Raw genomic sequence first — 14,702 nt, 5'->3', positions numbered from 1 at the left:
TTTGGGCCAGTCACAGACTCTCAGCCCAACCTACCTCACAGGGCTGTTGTTGTGGGGATAAGATGGAGGAGGAGAATGGTGTAAGCTGCCTTGAGCCCTTTGTAGGAAAAAGGCAGGATATAAATCGAAAATTAAAAAAAAAATCGAAAAGACAGTAGGAAGAATGGACCTGGAAGACTCCACAATGGTGGTGACCTGCCATGTCTGTGCAAGGTTTGTTTTCTTGCCTGAGGGCAACATGGCCGACACGTGCAAGAAGTGCAAGCTAGTAGACCGATAGAAGAAAAGGTGAGAGCACTAGAGCAGCGAGTGTCCACCCTGAAGGGAACAAGAGCTTTCAGACAGAACAGTGGAACCGCAACAGCCAAGAAGAGGACAGGAGCTAGAACTGCAACAAGAAGCTGAGATGGAAAAGGAGAATCCTGAAGGAAGGGAAAATGAGGAGGAAACTTCCTGGGAAAGGTTGACAGGTGCAGAACAACTAGAAGAACTAGAAGATGTTTGGCACCAGTGAAAGCAGTGGAACTCCAAACTGCTTTCATTTGCTCAAGGATGAGACTGGAGGACTGCCTGCAGTGGAAGAACTAAAAGTCATCCTGAGCAACACTGAACAAGAGGCGAAAAGTTGACCAAGTGGTGGCAATGATACCAAGGCTTGCAAGAGCGGGAAGAGAACAGAATTAATTGTGGGAGAGTACCTGTCTTGCGAGATAGAAACACAAGCCCTGGGTGGCACTTTCCCCCTCCCTCATACGCAGCAATTCTGACATGAGTCCGAGATCTGCAGACAGACACGCCACATATAGCAGTTAACCTGTTGTCTAGGTTGGCCCTTAGCCAAAACCAGCAGCTGATATGCAGGTCTAGGATTTGATCTTGCTATGCAGGAATGCCAATATCTTTTCTTTCCCCCAACCTTGGGCACAGCTCATGCCTGCAGGATTTCATACTGGACCCTAAAAAATGTGACCTTATGCCTAGGAATTCAAAATATTTTTTTTCCAGGCTCTTCACAGCTGTGCTTGACTAACAGAATTCCAGAGAATCCTCTCAGGCTGTACTGTATGTGAGTGAGTGACTGAGCATCATCGAGACAGAATCTTCCATTTCACGGTGTCTGTTGTAACGAATACAACAGGGGTTCAGGTTAAACTCCAGCCTGGTTGGGGCCCAAATTCTTTCTGGGGCTCCTTAAATGATCCCATGCCTTTTTCTCCCGGCCACCCACGGTGTGGTGTTTTTCTGGCTTTTGTGCAGTTTTTTCCCCATTTGAGAAGCTTTAAGTGTCTTTGCTAAGGCTTGGTTGCTGGTGGGTGGAGATTTCAACTCAGCAGTGCTGGTATTTCGTCACCCAGCTCATGCATCCCCCAAGAGCTTCTCTAAGGTGGAATCTGGCCCCTAGGCTCAAGGAGATTAGGTGGACGTACGGGTGGATGCTCAAGAAGCTGTGTGGTGTGCAATTCTCTGCCTAGATCTAAGTTCCACTGTAATCAACTGACACACACACACACACACACACACACACACACACACAATGGCAACCTCACCATGCAATCACAGACAGACCCACTCAAGAGCAGGCTTCAGTGAATGTGATGAGACATCCATGCGTCTCGGACTGCTGTCTACGGAAACTTGTTTACCTAACAGAATACCTGGTTTTCAGCTTCAGACTGGCTGGAATGTGACAAATTTGCCTCTGTTCTGGAGATTATACAACTCTGGAACCAGATCGGCAGACAAGGCTGCTGTCAGCTTTGGAGAGCCATTGACCTGGGCAAGTTCATGTCCTCTTCTGGTTTTGGAAATGGATTTGCTTGCAGTGAATACAAATGCCCCGGCCTCATGCCAAGGAGGCTTTACCAAAACAGCTCCCCAAAGTGGACTGCAGCACGGTGCAGCTTAACAAAGCATGCATAGGAAACACACACCATTGGAGAAACCCAATGCTGCATTTGCAGTTTCCATTAGCAACCAGCATTTCGTTTTTACACGTGCGCACAATGCCACACTCTGTGTCACACATCAGGTGGCTGGTGCCTATGTGAGTCCCAAACAGCGGAACGGTTCTGTGGAAGCATCATGTAGGTTAAGGCCTAGACAGCCACCCGCTACCTTGGTGCCTTCTAGATGCATTGGACTGCGGATGAGGTGCTTAGCTGGGGAGGGGAGGGGTCAGGTCATATCCTGCTTAAGTCTGGCCAGGCTCAATCCTGGGCAATCTGGGGGGCAAAGGCACATGGCAAGGTCAAAAGGCAGGCAGAAGCCAGAAGCAGTGTTGCCAGGCCAGAACGGAGGCCGTCCAAAGCAGGGTCTAAAGCACGGCTGAGGTCAAGCAGAGGTGACCAGCCCAAACTAAGCATGACCCAAGGAAAAGATTCCTAGCAGGCACCCAGTGGTCAGCAGCACAAGAGATTATTCCTAACAAGAAGGAAGCCAAGGAAGCAAGGCTTCAGGGTACGCAGAGCTGAAATAATGAAGCTGTTCCAGGAGCTAGCAAGTCTCAGCCGAAGACTTGTGTAGTCAAGTCCCCCAGCCCGCACCTAGGTAGAGCGGTAGCTCATCAGAAGCTTCCAGAAGAAGTCCTGCTCTGTAGTATCCTGGCATGAGGCATTCTGGGATGCAGTTTATCTCCCGGCTCCTCCTCTGCAAAGAATGCCTCCACAGAGGCATAGCAGGCAGGGCTATGGCAGAAGAGAGATGCAGATAGTTCACTGAATGATTTACTGAAGATGAGTAGAGCTTCGATCCAAGGGGAGCAGTCAGGCAAAAGAGAGCATTTGAGATTGCACAAATTGTTTCTCTTTGGGCCATTCTTGCCCACCATGGGCTTCCAGGTTGTGGTGATCTATGAAAACAGAGAAGAGCCCTGGTGGATCAGAGCAAGGTCCCACATTCTCTCCATGCAGTAGCCAACTAGCTGCCCCTGGGAAACCTGCTAGCAGCACATGGGCGTCCCAGCACCTTCCTTCCCAATTTCCTAACATCTGGAATGCCCCATTACCACTGATCCTGAAGAGATCATTAAGGGTAGTGTGCACTGGTCACCTTTTCCTCCAAGCAAGTGTCCCCTTTAAAACCACCCAAAGAGGTGGCCATGGCTACATCTTGGCTAAGTACCAAACTCCCCCATAAAGCTTACACCATGTGAAAGGAGATGGCCCTCAGCCTCATCCAGCTCCCATAAATTCATTAAATTGTCATATCACCCTCCATTCCCCTCTCATTTTTTCAGTTGTTCGCAGAACAAGAAGTAGTGACAAGGTTTTCTGCCTCGATGGTCATTTTTCTCCAGGCACATTAATGTTGCACTCAGAAGTACATGCCCTCCAGTGCGTTTTTGCTTGCTATTTGGTCATCCTTTATTTCCTAAGATATAAGCTATTGTTGTCCTAGAACAGAATCATAGAAGAGTAGAGTGGGAAGGAGCCAGGAAGCCATCAGGTCCAACCCCCTGCTCAGGGCAGAATTCAAAGTAAACCCACCCCTCTCAGATGGCTGTCCAGTTGCGTCTTGAATGTGTGGAGCAGCCCACAACCTCCAAGGTAATTGGTTCCATTTTCACACTGCTTTCCCAGGAGGTTCTTCCTGATGTTTAGCCAGAAGCTGGCTTCCTGAAACCTGAGCCTGTTATTCCATGCCCTGCACTCTGAGATGACTGAGAAGAGATTCTGGCCTTCCTCTGAGTGACAGGCATTTAAGTACTTATGGAATGCTATCCTACTTCCCCTCATTCTTCTCTTCTTGAGGCTAAACATGCCCAGTTCTCTCAATCTCTCCTCAAAGGGATCTGTTTCCAGTCCCCGGACTATTCTTGTTGCCCTGCTCTGAACCTTTGCCAGCTTTTCTGCATCTTTCTTAAATTCTGGTATCCAGAACTGGGCAGAGTACTCCAGATGAAGTCTCACTAGTGCTGAGTAAAGGGGAACTAGTACTTCATGTGATTTGGAGCTGGTACTTCTATTAATGCAGCCTAAAATTGTCCTTTTAGCAGCCACATCACATTGTGAACTCTTATTCAGCTTGTGATCTAATTTCTTTGATGGTGTTGATAGAAAGACAAGGCGCAAATGCCTGTCCCAAATAAAAAGCAGCAATAATGAACCCTAGCAAGATTGGCCAGAACCCTGAATGAACTACAGATCCCAGAATCCTTTACAGAAATTAGGAGTCACGCAACAGGTGCTCAGAAGTCATCTAGCAGAGAAGTTGTAGAGAATTTCCTGAAGGCAGGTTTAAAAACACTATGCAAGACACTTTCCTGCAAAACCACTCCAGGTATCAAGGGTGCCTTGGAGATGTGAAGGCCCAGGAAAATGAGGGAAGATCTCTCCAAAAACATATTTTTTCTAGGGAGTTGGGGAAATTCCTGGATTTTATTTGTTGTTGTTTTATTTCAGAGGGGAAAAGGCCTGACCTTAAAAAGCGAAAGGAAAGGAAAGGAAAGGAAAGGAAAGGAAAGGAAAGGAAAGGAAAGGAGTCTTTTTCTGAACTTTTGGGGGTTTTTTCCTTCACATCCCTACTCTCAACAAAGTGACCATCCTCTTGTGTTGAAGGATTGCACAGGGGCAGCTATTATGCCCTGCTTTGCATTGGGCAGCAACCAGTGGAAGTCTGGGAGCTGCCCTTTTAATTTCCCACAATCCCCTCCTGAAGCACTGCCCAAGGGCATTGTAGGAAATGTAGACAGTGGCTCCCAAAGGCCCACTAGGTGCTGCATGGTGCTCGTCAGGAAGGGGCCATGGCAGGCATCCACAGTCAGGCCCGGTGGGCCGAAAGATGGGGTGGGGGTGGAGGGGGTCCCTTGCTTACCCTTATCTGAGGGTGCCTCCTTTTTCTCCCTGAGCACTGTACTTTACTTCCTTTCTGCACTTTGGCAGATCAGCGTTCCAGTCAACATCTGTTCCTTGTTAACACAAATTATCATTACATGGAGAGCTGAGGGTTTTTTATAGCCCAGATAAAATGGAACATTTGGGCAAGCTCAAGTCTCAGGCAGCTGGCGACACTCATTAACGGCTGTCAGGACGCTCTGCAAATTCACTGCCCTCCTTTTCCTTCCTCAGGGAAGCCAACTCTTCATTTGCTCAGGAATGCCTCCTGTGTGCACATGCTTGTGTGTGTGTGTGTGTGTGTGTGCGTGCGCGCTAAAGGGTTTGTTGTACAGTCATCCTTTCCCTCCCCACCCAAAAAATAGACTGCATCCAATCTCACTCAGACGTTGACTTGTGAATTAAAGAAACCTCCCGTGGCATTTTTATGTCCTCCATGTTTGAGTCCTTTAATTGGAACTAAACTGGTTCTTTTTCCACCCCCCAGAAAATGTCTTCTCGGAGTAGCTATAGCCAGGCGGTTTGATGGCCAACTCTGTGCACCTTTGCAGGGCAAGGGAATGGGTGTGAGAAACAGCTCCCATGATATGGTGGCCCATGGGCCCAAATCGCAGTCACCAGGATTCCTCCATCATCCCATGGACAGTGGGAAGCAGGGACCACTTCCCTCCCTCCCTCTTACCATGTGGCATATTTCAAATACTTGAATAAGGCTATTGTAGCACGTGGGTCTGATGAAGACCATAAAGCTTTGCCTTCTTTGGGGGTTTCAGGGCAGATCAAAGTTGAAAGGCCCTGTGACCACCCCCTACTGGAAACTTGAAAAACCCACAACTAATTCCTCCAAGCAGCCATGAACACCAGTAATTTTAACAAAGTTCCATAACATTGTTCGGCAAGGGGCAGCATAGAAATGTTTTAATAAATAAATAAAAACATTGTGAGGACTTCTAAAATGAGTAAGTTGGAGGACCGAATGCCCGTAACCCTATTTTTACTGGAGCTCAGTAAAAAGAAAGCCCCATTCTGCCCCAGGCATGAGGGGATGCCCGGGCAAATGTTTCACCCATGCTATAGATTTCTCAAACAGCAGAACTGGATGGCCCCCAAAAGAAAAGAAACCAAGCAGGTCCATCTAGTTCCAGAGTGGCAACCCAGCTCTTCCAGGAGGCCTACAAACAGAATATTTGTGCAGCTGTGCCTTCTTGTCGATGTTCCCCAGCACCCAGGCATGCTGTCTGTGATCCTGCAGCGATCCTGCAGCCATACGAAAATGCCCAACGACACCCCAGTGTGGTTCACCGAGCTCCTATCCGAGGTCACAGATGCCGCACTCTACCAAGCTCTCCATTCCTTAACTGGTCCCAAAGCATGAAAATGGCTTACCATAAAATCAATACACGGAACTGGTTTCTAGTAAGGGTGGGGAACCTCCTCCAGCCAGAGGCGAAAGCATGGGCTACAAACCCCAACGTATTTTAGCAAGAATGTTTCTGCTTTAGGAGATGCATTGCTACCTTTTCAAATGGGGAAAGAAAGGAAAGCAGGAAGGCTGGGAAAGCGCTCGACAACCAGCAGTTGCGGGGAAGCCAGTAGGCCCAGGAGCAGCTGGATGTGTCATCCAGGGAGCCCCAGAGCACTGGATGAGGTCCCAGGTGGGTCCTAGTTGGCCTGTAGGCCTGAGGCTCCCCACCCCTTTACATTCCCAGGTTCTGGATTTGGGAGAAGATCTGGCATGATGCAGCCAAGGGCCAGGGGACTCTTCATAAATCAAACCAAGGAGGCCAAGAGGAAGTGACCGAAAAGACATCTGCAGCCACTGTAAAAAAGCATGCACACGCATGACAAACATGTATATTTATATATTCATTTCTATACCACTCCATAGCTGAAGCTCTCTGGGTGATAACATGCAATAAACCACAATATAAAATATAAATAACAGTTTTAAAAAATCACAAAAGGACACTAACTGAAACAGTGGAGACAAGTCACTATGAACATGTCTGCGATGAATGAATAATGAAATAAAACGGATCTATCAAACCAAAACCATATGAAGTCCGAAATGAGGGGAAGGAGATCTTTGCTTGCCCTTGTCCAAGTGGCAGATCAGAACCGAAATAAGCTTATGAGTGCCAAGGAGACCTGGAATCGAGGTCAGAAAGCAGCATCTGTTCAGTCCAGCAGCATCTGCGTTGCTGTCGCTGTCATGTGCCATCGAGTCCTCTCCAACCATGGCAACCTATGGACAGAAGCCCTCAAGAGGCACTGTCCTTGACAGCCCTGCTCGGCTCTTGTAAATTCAAGGCTGAGCCTTATCTTATGGAGTCAATCCATGCCCACACATGGGAATATCCATTTTCTGGTTTCCAAATTTAAATGGAAAGCAGCTGCTCTCAAGCTCACAGGGAAAGCGCTTGTATTTCGCCATTTTATCATTCTTCTGATATGGGGGATAGGATGACTATATGAGCACAGGTTGTAACTCTGGGGCAGAGAACCAGCTGTGCCTGCAGAATATGCCAGGCTGAATCACCAGTCTCCTCAAGTAGGGTTGGGAAAGCTTCTCAACCCAAATCTTGGAAAGCTTCTGCTCGGTGGTGTGGAGGACTTGTAGCCCTCTGGATGTTTTGGCCTGCAGCTCCCACCAGCCCTTAGCCAGCACAGCCATGATGAAGGTATAAAGGATTCGTAGGTCAAAACATCTGGAGAGCCATGAGTCACCCACCCTTCAGTGGACAATACAGACTGTGACCAGGCTTGGTATGAAAGGCAGCTTCCTGTGTTCCTCTGGCTCTTCAGTGGTTGCCCTACGAGTTCTGGGACATCCGCACGAATCCCGGTGGCACCTCCCTTTGCAACTCGTGATTGTAAAGAGTAGACCCTGTTTGCAACCCCTGACATCTCCAGCCATTAGGGCTGAAGTGGGGCTCAGAGAGCTGCTGTGGGCCAGCAGAGACAATGCCGGTCTAGATGGACCAATGCTTCCACTCGGCATATTGGATCAACTTCCATAACTGGGAAGATTCCATAGCTGATTGGTGGACTGTGTGGTTTTATGCAGAAGATCACAAGGCTGGTCATAACCCTGGCATTTCTACTTGAAAGGATCCCAGGGTGCAGGACTAACAAATGCTTCTGCCCCGTGAGCTTGGAGGGTTCTTCTGCAACCCAGAAGTTGATTATACCATCTGCTTCAACATAACAAAGCTATATCATGGTTGTTGTTGTCGTCGTCGTCAATTTATATTACATTTATGCCCTGCTTTTCCTCTTCTGCAAGGACCTCAAGGCAGCTTACTAGGTTTTCCTCTTTTCCATGTTATCCTCACTGGAACAACCTTTAGGTGAGACTTGGGGCGAGTCACTGGCCCCAGGTCCCCCAGTGAGCACCGTAGCTGAGTGGGGACTAGAACCCTGATGTCTCACATCCCAATCCAACATTCTTACCACTAAAGCAGCGTGAAGTACTGGTGCAGTGGATGGAACAGCCTTCCCTCAGGTGTCTTCTGGATTTGTTGAGGGATTCGCTGGAGATTGATGGGACTTTAGTCAAGAGATCAGGAGGTGGGCAGCAAGTTGGGAAGGCTCAGCTTGACTGTAGAGACAGGCAACCTCCCCTCAGCTGAGTGGCTCAGTGGGGCCCACAATCTCTCAGGCCACCTGGAGATTGGTGTGGAAATCCAATCCCTGCGTTCCATCCCGAGATCCTTGGGGGACATGTGAGAGGGAGATGTCAGAACTTCCTCAGCCATCTTCCCATACAGTCATGGCGCTAGGGGTAATCTCTACCCGTGAGATGACGGCTATTTGTTAATTTGTTTATTAAAAGCTTTTCTACCCCATCCACCACTAGTGTCTTGGGACGGCTTACAATAAAAACAAGTAGAATAAAACAAAACACCACAGCATCCAACAAGTAAAATACTAAAACCCCAGTTAAAATCAATTAAACAATAAAATGATAGGAAAATAAAAAGGTTTTCACCTGACACCAAAAAGAATAAAGCATCAACACCAGGCAAACCTCTCTGGGGAGTGTATTCCATAGTCGGGGTGCCACTACAGAGAAGGCCCTCCTCCACATAGTCCCCCTCCCGATTGCCTTCAAGGAGGGCTCCCAGAGCAGGACCTCTGCCTCAGAACAAAAGGGGCGGAAGGGCACATAGGGGAGAGGGTGCTCCTTTGGGTATCCCAAGTTGTTTAGGGCTTTGTAGGTCATCACCAGCACCTTAAACTGGGCCCAGACTTCAATTGGCAGCCAGTGTAAATGATAGAGGACTGGCGTTATATGTGAACACCTGCCAGTCCCCGTTAATATCCTGGCAGTTCTATTCTGAACCAACTGAAGTACCCAGACCATCTTCAAGGGCAGCCCCACATAGAGCGCATTACCATAATCCAACTGGGAAGTTATGCAGCTGCTTCCAAAGCAGCCTGTTTGTTCTGCAGTTGTTGTTGTGGGCCCTCCAAAATCCAAGAGTTTCTCTTACTCCTACATTGCCACATCAATCCTCTATTCCATAGAAGTACAGCATAAAAAGCAAACTGCCAGATGGGACTCTTCAAACCGACTAGACTAGTACAAGATATACAATGTGCTTTTTTCTGTTTTATGGCTCTTGTCAAAGACCTCTTAAATGTTTGACCTGAAAACAGCATTTCTTTCCTACACACACATGGATGCATGCAAGCAACTCCAGCGTTGCTCCTTCTCATTTGTACAAGTCACCCTTTTTCAAAGGAGTCTTGTCAGATGTTGGGTTAAGAAAAGGCAGTAAAAATCTTTGTAGAGGGGTCTTTCTCTCCCCTGCACTTGGTTCAAAGACAGCCCTCTGGGCAAGTGTCTTTTCCATTCTGGAAGCGAGATGAGGACTGTGACAAGGGGAAATCAAACAAAGAAAGCCCATTGTAACACCGCAACCAAGTCCAAAAGTATCCTAATGCGGAGTAATGCACCGAGATTATTCCTCCGTCTCTTAGGGCTGTCACTGAATTAAAGGAACCGTACAGTGCGTGTTCACTCAGAAAGAAGTCACATTGCTTTCATTAGGGCTTACTTTCAGGTAAATGAGTACAGGATTGCAGCTTAATTGGTCTGAAGGTAGCATGTATCGTAATTGTTCATACTAGGATAAACTTGAATATGAGAAAAAATATTATAAAGAAAAAACTTGGAGGATTTCCTGGCTTCCACACCTCATCCTCCACAACGTATTTCTCCTGTATCCTAGTTCATCCGTTCTACAACCTTCCAGTGCCTGCTGCCCAAAGGTCTCCTGATCCCTAAAATGATTCTGCCCCTTCTCTCTGGTTGTCCCTTGGGCCTGGGGCTTCCTCCCAGAGCACCCCTGCTCAATCCCCTCCCAACTTCCTTGAAGTTGCCCCTGAAAGTCGGCCTTTCCACAGACCAAATCCAGCCCAGGTGGGATCCATTCTGGCACTCCAAGGTTCCCAGATAGCCGTGCCACTTTCCCCTGGCCCTCCCCGTTTTCCCTTGTCACCCATCAGTGGGTCTTTTCCCAGTTTTGCATGACTTTCCCCATTCAAAGAAGTTGGAATGCCTCTTGTAAGACTCAGTTACTAGTAGCAAAATCCTGAATCAAATATGCTGATAGTTTGGCCCTGCTCCTTTCCCATTTCCCTTGGGAAATGGTCCCCAAGATCTTTTCTGAAACTGAATGTCATCCTCTTCAGGCTGGAAAAATGTTCTGCTCCACTGTAACAAATGCAAAGTATGTGCCATTGAAATAATCATATGCTTCTCTTCTTTGCTTCTTCTCTCTATTCTCCACATCCCCTCTGCTCTTCTCCTGTGTCTTCTTTGGGCTCTAAGGGCCTTGTGACAGGACTTCACAGACATGGTTGGTGCCATTTAAATATATAAAATAATTGTCACAATTCTCTGGCCTGGCTTTTCCCTTTCACTTTGCACAAACTAAAATAGTAAAGGGCAATAGTGAGGAGAAAGCATGTCCATGTGTGAACTAGAGGAAGAACTTTCTTGGATATCCCACCTTTAGGCTTCTTTCTCACACATCTTTCCTGCAGGGAGAAGGGAGGTAGTATAAAACAGACAGTCTGAGATGCAGGAGGAATGTTTATCCAAGAAATAGTGGTGGTTGGGGATATATATCACATGCAACTTTAGAAACACGTCTCCATTTCCACAAGGCTACAGAATGGAATTAAAACGTTCTCCCATTCGGAGTGAGGCAGAACCTATTGCCCTCACTCAGACTTGGCTTTGCGATATCCTCACACAACTCTGTGCACTTGGTTCAATGGCACCACCATGTCAGCACACCAGCTTTGGGGGCAGTACCATCTTGAGATCACAGATCAAGCAAGAAGGATCCTCTTTCAAAAAGATCGTGCCAAAGTGAACGGAATGCCATCTACCAACCACTCGCTCAAGTGCCTGCTTAGAATTTTGGGACACACATAATTTGCTGGTTCTCCAGCCACACCAACACTTGAAAAATGTCTGCTTAAATAAAGAGTCTCAGATAATGGATAGTCATAATGGTGCTACTGAATGTCCAAGTCCCCAAATTGATTATATCTCAGGGCAGGGAATCTAATTAATGCTGGGTGCAAATGCTCTAAAAATTACATTCCACTCTTGAGGTAATCTCATTTTATGAGCAATGGTGGTGGTGATACATGGGAATTAATGGAAGCAGCTGTTCAATCCGTATATTATGGGTTTGAAAAAAAATCAATAATTAATGTCTGGTGTTCAGATTGAATCCACATGCCTGCCAATCTAGATTCTAATCACACTCTGAGTTTTGTCACCACAAATGTTGGTGCCACATTTCCATTTTTATCCAATGGAAATTGAAACATGGGCCTGAAAAAGAAAGCAACTGAGATTGGATAAAGGCCTTCTTTATTGATCTCCTCCAAACTTATAGACAGATTTCATCCACTACATTCTGATTAGTACAATCAGCTTGTTAATAGTATTAACATGTGACCGTGCATGTCTGTGGCACTTTACAGAATGCAAAGCTTACAAATCATAACGGAGACAACAGAGAAAGAAGAGTGAAATGGAGGCAGGAATAAATAGGGAAAGAATAGTGCAATGAGATTTGGGATTAATCTACATGATTTCCTGGCGGTTCCTTCCAGCCCTGTGATCCTTTCATTGTGACAAGGAGCAGGTCAATAAACTCAACAGGACTCCGAAAGATTGCCTTCATGGTTCTGGCTATGCAAAAAGCATCCTCTATCTCAGGATTGGGTCACCTCTGGCCCACATGGCAAATTTGGCCAATGGGATTTTCCCTTCAGGCCTGTTCACTTCTGTCCCAGGTGCAGCCCACTTTCCCAGGCTGCCATTCCCTAGTCTGAGTGGGAAAATCCCACAATGGGGCAGTAGCATTTTGTACTAAGTGATGCTTCCAAGCCAACTTCAGAGGTATTCCTCAAGACAGCACTGGAATAATGTGTTGTGAGCCACCCCAAGGCTTTGTTGCGATGGGGCAGCATAGAAATGTTTTAAATAAATAAATAAATAAATATTCTGGTCTGATTTCAGATGCTGAAAGCATAAGAGCAGGCCAAGCCATTTTTAAACCCGGCCAATTGGCAAGCCAAGCATTCAGTGTTAAGTATTTGTACCTTTGGATCACTGATAGTTTGGACCCTTTTCCAGGCACCTGGCAAGTAATCACCAAGGGTCTGTATTGGAAGGGTCTTCTGATGCAACCTTTCTGACCCACAAGCAAGGAGCCCTTGTACTGTTATCTTCTGCTCCCACTAGCCCACAAATGTCACATACCTCAATAATAATATACAAATCATGGATAATAATGCGAGGTCTCTAGCATTTTACCAAGGTCAGAGCAAGTGCTTTGATATGCGTGGCACTGAAATGATTATTAATTACACTTTCGAGGCATGAGGTGAGCTCTGATGATGAGCACTTCAGCAAATCAGTTAATAGAACTTCCCCCCCATAACAGAGCAAGATAAATGCAATGGTGCCTTCTTAATTATATGATAATTTTTCTCTTTGTTGATAAGCAGAGTGTATTTCCATGTGTTCTACTAAGAATTCCCTTCAAAAAAGAACTGGCAAGCTCAAGTTCTTTTATTCTTATTTTGAACTTTGCCATGGGACATCTGTTCTCGTAAGCATCGCCATCGCCAATGTCATTGTCATAGTGATCATCAACAATTTCTACTCAAGAGCAGGGATTAATCCATGAGAAGAGAGAAGAATACCCAGACATTGTGTTATATATATATATCTCCTGCTGCGTGTGGATACATGTGTCTTGATGGAATTAACAGCCCTAGAGTTGGCTACCAGTTGTCTGTGTGATCACTGGGGACCCTTGAATTTTCTAGTCATGCACACCTCTATTCAATTCACATTTTGGTCATTTGGTCAAAGAATCAGAAGAATTACCTTTAAAAAGGAGTTCTAAGTTCCGTAAGAATATTTAGGCACTCGCAGTCATGCAGTGCCACTTGTGGGGAACAGGCAGCAGTGCGTTGCCCAAGCGACTGTGCGAAGCGACTGTTCACACACCTGAGGACCCGGCTCCATGCTGGAGTGCGGCATCACCAAATCTGGCCATGGCAGCACGGACAGTGCTCTCTTCCCCGGGACGTCCCCGTTCAGTCCCACTCCACGGCTATGTACTTAAGAGTGCCAGGTACAGTCTATGGCTTCTGTAGAGTCAGATCAAGGCCAGTAAAGCAGATTTCAGTCACAATAAGCAAAGACCGATTAAGCAGGAAGAGTTAAGTCAAAGTGGCAAAGTCAAATCATGGCAACGGCATGGAAGAAGGACCTCTTCTGGAGCTTCCTCTGGGCACTCGTGTGTCCTTTGACCAGGAGGGCACAAAATAGCTGAGTGCCCAATGGGTACGATACTGTCCGTCCTGCCCCAAAGAAGCACCCTGTGCCCCCTTTTCCTGAGAGTCTTCTATTGCGCGCTGGAAGGTCCAAGGGCTTTGGATCGCGGCATCTCCCTGGATCCACTGGCACACAAGTTCCACCCTTCCACAGTCATCCTTCCTTGTCGCTGAGAAGTCCCAGTGCAGGTTCTCTGGGGCTGAATGAGCCGGTCCTGGGGCCTGCGTCCTTCACTGGGTTGCACCCTTCCTCACACCCCATGTACAAAAGACGATGGCCCTGCCCACTGAATCTCCCTGTGATGCCAGTGCAGAGACATTCCTCCATCACACCTGAGGATAGCTTGGGGTGCAGGCCAGCCAGGCAAGGCATGCCTGCCTCCATCCTCCTGCCCCCACCTCCCAGCATCTGAGGTGGCACCTCCCTCTCCATACAGTTAGAGAGGGCCTTGTTCGCAGTTGAAGCAGTGAACACAGGTAAACCTGGGGCATACCTGAGGCCAGCACTGGAAAGTCACACACGCACAAAAGCAGCCACAGCGAGACCAAGGCCTGTAGCGAGTGGTCCAGGCGCTCACTCTCCACCTGTCGGGCGTGAGAAGGCTGGTTGCTTTGGGCACTTGCTCTCAAGGACTGCTGGCTGGGATTGTTCAGAATCAGAATGCGAAACAGAGTGAGATGGAATTGGAAGCCTGGGACTTGTAACAATGAGATGAGATGTTATCTCAAGGCCAGACTCCCCAGGTGGACTGGGAATAACCAAGATGCTCAGCCGGCGGGAGGGAACTTTGAGCAGGGGCAGTCCTCAGGCTCAGGTGAAGCAAGCACAGTTCTTGGCCCCATTAGCAGAGGAGGGTGGCCAGATTAGAGGACTGGCGTGCAGTGGTGTGCTCACTTTTAGAAGGGATGGGGGTCAGGCATGCTCATAAGGAGAGTTCCTGGAGGTGAATACTGGATTAGTCAACAACTACATCTGTGCACGCTCAGATG

Source organism: Varanus komodoensis, unplaced genomic scaffold, assembly GCF_004798865.1.
Source record: "Varanus komodoensis strain SLA01 unplaced genomic scaffold, ASM479886v1 scaffold33, whole genome shotgun sequence".
NCBI lineage: Eukaryota > Metazoa > Chordata > Lepidosauria > Squamata > Varanidae > Varanus > Varanus komodoensis.
This window is presented reverse-complemented; position numbering follows the sequence as displayed.